Genomic DNA, 6,000 nt, shown 5'->3' with positions numbered 1-6,000 from the left:
GCTGGTTTTTCTTGTTAATCTTCATTGGGAGCTTGGCTTCAGCATTAATCTTCAAATTCTTCACAGCTTCAAGATGAACATGATGAATCTTCAATAATTGACTTCATCTTGAGCAGTTGGGCATTTCTTCAAGATTTGACTCTGAACGCGCATTGGGTGAGGAGGCTTGATGTACTGATTCTTGAAAGATAGCGCTTTCAGCTTAAGAATCTTCAGAGAGAACAAATCTTCTGGATCACTTCAGCAGGTTCAAGATAGCAGCAGACTGATTGAGGAGGCTTCAATGCAATCCGTCACCTAATCTTCAAGTGCAGCTTCACCTTGCTTCTGGGTTGAAAGATTGAATGTCGAAAGAATAATCTTCATTTCTTTCTCCTTCGAATGAGAATTCTTCGATGATCACGGATGAAGCCTTGGCTCAGAAATCTTCGACACAAACTCCATGAGTTTCATCTTCACCTGAATTCACTTTTCAAGACAAAACAAAACTAAAAGAAAATTTAGCACACAATATTTTTGGGTTTTTCATATTTTCTGAAAAAAATAAAACAGAAACAAAAATATTTATGGATTTTTTATTTTCTTGAACAAGAAATAAAACAGAATATACCACTATTTTTTTGATTTTGAATTTTTTTGATTTTTGTTTGTTTTTTGAATTTTTTTTTAATTCTCCCCCTAAATTTGTGCATAGAGAAAAACTATGAACAAATTTAACAAAAACAAAAATATTTGGGATCAAAGTTGTGAGACAGTCTTAACTTTGTTTATCAGAACCTTCACCTTCATGAATAGATCTAGTCAATTGCTGGTATTGTGGTCCACTTAAACACGAAGAATATTGACAAACTTTTCTAAATAAACTATTTTGCTGACGACGACCACGGGTATTGTTGTCCACTTAAATTAAGCAACGAGATCTACAGACAACCTCTAAATGTTCAATTTTAGTTGCACTAGAACGTGTTCCCCACTTCCCGATATACCCTGGTTATCAAGAACTTCCTAAGGACTCCTTACTTTAGGTGAGTAAACAATTATTAAGGAGGAAGTCAGATTTAGAAATAGATGCATATGTTGTGTCCCAGGTCGGATCTCTTTCAATCACGCAGAGGAGACAACATATGGCTAACTAGGATATAGGGATTGAGAGGTAGAATATTGCATATGTTGTGTTCCAGGTCGGATATGTTTCAATCACGCAGAGGAGACAGCATATGGCTAACAGATAGAAATAGTTTCATAGATAAGGAGGTGCGTAGAAATAGAATTGCATATGTTGCATTCCAGGTCGGATCTTCCGATCACGCAGAGGAGGCAACATATGACTGACAGATAGAAAGCAAGAAAATAATTTCCTACAGACCTACTTTATCAGAACCCCCAGTCGCCCTATCAGAACCAGAATTAAGGACATAAGTCCGTACATCAAGGAAAAGTTGAACCATTGTTCTAGATGCGTATTAATTTAGTGTATCCTGTAGGTTCCCGTGTTTATCTCACTGCTTAATCTACCCGAGCGTCGTATGGTCAGTCCAAACAATCCTAACTAAATCCACACTATCAAATCCTTCGTGCCTACCAGCACATTGAACACAGAGTCTAAACAATTCAGATTCAGTCCCTTACACTGGTTTTAGACTGCCCGTTATCACTTTCTTGATATCACTTCCCAAATAATGCCTACTAACGAAAAACTATAAGAAAATGAAAAATTGTCTTTGAAAAGAATCAGTTTAAGATAAACTCAGGAGTATAGAGAACAAAACGCAAACCGTAATCCACCGATTGAATTTGCATCCAGAAGGTCTGAGAACAGCACACATAATCTCAGAACAGATCCGAAAATTCTTCAGGTCATTAAGCACTAACCCCATGTGTGATCCCTTCTTTTCTTCCTTTCCCGCAAAGGACACATACTCCCAAACAAAGTTATGAATGTTGTACAGTTGAGAGATGTCCCCTATCATGTGCCTGGAACAGCCATTACCAACAAACCGAAGTCTGATGATATGCCTCCATAGCTGCTCCGACACAGAGCGGGATTAGTTGGTCTTTGGAACCCAGTCCATTTTGAAACTGGGTCGACCTTTGTCATCATTGCAGGGTACTCTCTCCCATGATATATCATGTTTATCACAAACAGAAGATGAAGAAATATTAGAATCGTTAGAATATTTGGGAGAGTGAGCCTTTGGAACCCATTTGTAGTTGGATTTAACCCATTTCTTTTTCGATTTGATGGGAGGCTCAGTACTTGCTTTTGATCTTGATGTCGGCCGTTGAGATGACTTTGACCTAACCGGTCTTTGTTTCACTGGAGCATCTCTTGGATTGGGCTTCTTGACCGACATTCCCTTCTTGCCCTTGGGATTCGGATTCTTGGTCTTGTGGGTTTGATTCTTGGCCTTCTGCACGTTCCAGTCACCATTGTCTGAACATGACCTTGAGGGGTTTCTTTTGGAGTATCTCCCTCTTAGCTCGTTCTGCCACCCTTGTGCATAGTAGGGAACGTATGCGCGATTAGGACAATTTCTGGCAATGTGTCCAGGTGTTCCACAGTGAAAACATGTCTTTTTCTTCACTATGAAGTTGTTTCTTCCTGCCCCTGGTGGCGTATCCTTGCCTTGTCTCTTATTTTTCCCACAAGCACAATTACAACAGGCACTATGTTTCACTAGAATTGGTGGCCTGTATTTCTCAACAGTAGGTTGATCAGAAGCAGCTGAGTTCGAAGCAATAGATTCAGAGTTCAAGGAGACATTGGTTTGTTCAATGGTGTTCTCCTTGTTCTCATCCTCTGCTACTTTACCTCCTGACACAAATCCAGCTGGTTTGCCATATTGAAGATGTGTCTCCCTGTCAATTTCTTCCTGTGTCATAGGGATGGATGTGTAGTTATGATTGAAAGGTGGAGGAACACTATCATACCCTAGACCTTTTTGCTGGTTATTTTTAAATTGCAAACAATGGTCTATCATGTTCGCAACTACTTCGCTTGACACATCAAATTTTTTAAAATCAAAATCTGCAGTTTCAAATTTGCTTTTTAATGTGTCAAGCTCAGTAGTTAATTCAGCAAGTTGTCTCTTAACATAGTCATAATTTTCACATTTGTTGTTATAGTCTTCCTGAAGCCTCGTAAAGTCTTTGGTTTTTGCTTCTAATTCAGCCTTTAGGGGTTTCTGTCCTTTCCTGAGTTGATATCCTTTGTATTTTAGGTCCTCGACTTCCCTTTTTAGCAAATCATTATGTTCACGAAGAAGTTTAATCGTAGCTTCACATGATTGAGAGCATGAAACTTCATTGACCAGGATGTTTTTGGAACTCATTGTTTTTCCACACTTCAAAGCGTCAAGTTCTTCAGTTATAGCAGCAAGACTAAGACGATTGAGATCTTTTGTATTCTTGATGACAGCCACGTTCATATCCCACGATTTCGAAAGTGAATTCAGTAGCTTTTTGTTTATCTCAGATTTAGTTAAGAAGATCTCAGCTATATTCATCTCAGTAGTAAGTGTAGTAAATCGCTGCAACCGAGCTTCCAGGGTTTCTCCAGGGATATAATTGAACATGTTGAACTTTTGTCTTAACATATCCTGACGACTCTCTTTCATGTCTTCAATTCCCTCGTAGACCTCAAAAGCCATTAAAAGCACAACTAGAAGCCAAAATCAAACTTAAAAGTCAAACCGAAAAGCTAAATTTGAAAATTTGAAGGTCGAACGAGAAAGTCAAATTCTAAAGTCAAAGGTCAAACTTGAAAGTCAAAGTCAAAATTTTAAGTCAAAATTCAATTTAGAAATTTAAAAAATTAAAAGCTAAAATTTTTGGAAGAAAATAGAATTTAAAATTGAAAGAAATTGAATTTTGGGGTTAAAAGTGTTAAATTTGCGAAAATGAAGAAGTGCCGATACGATATTTGAATTAAGAAGCGAAGTGATTTATCATCTAGCAAGCTAGATCAGTTGGAAAGGCGCCTTGTTGATGAATCAGAGGTCGCAGGTTCGATCCTCGGCAGCCCCAAAAATTGTTTCCTATTTTTGCTGATTCGAGTGCGAGGCCGCGGCTTGCGAGGACGAGGTGCGAATGCGAGACCGAGGCTGCTGAACGAAGACTCGCTGGTCGCACACCACGAAGACTCCTGGTGGGGCGGGGTGGTTATGTGGTGTCTCGCCAGTAGGTGGTGTGACGGAGGCTTCGTCTGTGCCTCCTTCTTCCTCCATATCGTCATCGGTCCCATCAAACTCGTAGTATGTGTCTGTGTACTCGTCGGGTCCAACGTCGTGTGCTCCCCCTTGCTCTTCCCCCAGGTCGCCCTCAATCATTCCATGGGCCACTAAGACCTGATGAAACTGAATGCCCTGATGCTCCTCTTCCATGGTGACTGTGAGGGGGAAGACGTAAAGAGGTATATAAATAAGCTATTATTAATCCTAAAATATTTTTAGTTGTTATAAAATTGGGTTGATGCATTCTTTCTTGATTAACAATAGGGTATGCCTTGGGTTTACTGACCATCGCGATCGTTCCAGGGCATGTGATAGTTGTATTACGAAGAAATGTAGTTGATCAGGCTACATTCATCCCTAATACAACTGTGAACAGTCCTGGCTTAACCGAGATGTCAGGTTCTCCCAATCGTTTTATTTGATTTGTTATTATGTTCATTTTTCTAAGTCGCACAAATAAGAGTGTTTATTAGTATATTTTATATGTTTTGTTCAGAGTTATTTAGTCCCTCTTTGGGTTTATAGTTGCATATCAATGTGTGGTTAGATATGCTAGTTCACTATAAACAGAGCTCTGATACCAACCTGTCACACCCCCGAACCAGATGGCGGAAACGTCCGAGGGCTCGCGTGACTTAAATTGAAATATCATCACAATGAATATACATGATACGTAACACATTCATCACCAAACATTACATAGTACAACTGGCATTGTTTACATCAAGTACAAGGTTTACATTACATGATTCCAAAATATAAAGTGTTTGGTGATTAGCAACTACAAAAGAAACTTTCAACACACTGGATGCTTCCTTGTCTAACGATTACCTGAGAATACAAGTTATTTTGAAAACGGTCAACATATATAATGTCGGTGAGTTCATAATTGTGTTTGATGTAAAGTAGTTTATGTCATTGGTAAAACCCAGAAAATCCGATATTTTCTGTATTAAAAATTTTCTTGAAAATGTTGTGATGATCCTGTAAGTATATGCGTGAATGATTTCAAAACGTGAATAAATGAGAAAATTTTGCATTATAGTTTTTTGAAAGTACAAATGAGCAAGATTGGTTTCCCCGGAAAACCCGATGTTTTCCGATAAAAGTTATGATCGTTTTGCATTATTGAATCGTTACATCGAATGAATATGATTTCCCTTGATTAATGATATCGAATTTCTACGTGAGTCGTTATAACCATGCATGATAATGACTAGTTCGTCTGTCTTGGCATTCTAATGAACACCGAAATTTGATCTTAAGACTTTGTCACCCTAGACTGGCCGAGTCTAACTATAGCGAACAGCTTAGGTGTGGGGGAGTCACCCCCGTATAGATCTATACACAAACTCTCGCTCTCCCTCCAGGAGACTTTGATTACAACTACAGACTACGACCGACACTTATTGGTGTCACCCGTTATTACTCACTCAATCCACATGAATTTGATTAACCTTGATTAATGATCTGATTTTAGTTTACTTGAAGAGAAGGTAAGCCTAACAGACGAGGAAAAGAGGACTACTAGGCCCTACTAATTTCGTATGTTATTTAAGGCTGTCGAGTATACGAAAAGCGCGTTGGCCCATTTCGCATATGATTTATTTGGACCTTACTAGTAATGCTAATGGGCCACTGAGGCCCAATAGCATGTAAAAACCATTGAGGGTCCCTTAAGCATGTAATTGGGTCACAGGAGGCCCAATAACATGTATTATTTACGTTGGGCCCAAAAGTCATGTTAATGAGTCACGAAGGCCCAATA

The sequence above is a fragment of the Lactuca virosa genome, chromosome 8 (genome assembly GCF_052849685.1).
Source record: "Lactuca virosa cultivar CGN04683 chromosome 8, Lactuca_virosa_CGN04683_v6, whole genome shotgun sequence".
NCBI lineage: Eukaryota > Viridiplantae > Streptophyta > Magnoliopsida > Asterales > Asteraceae > Lactuca > Lactuca virosa.
The sequence above is the reverse complement of the archived record's forward strand: the minus strand, read 5'-3'. Positions refer to the sequence as shown.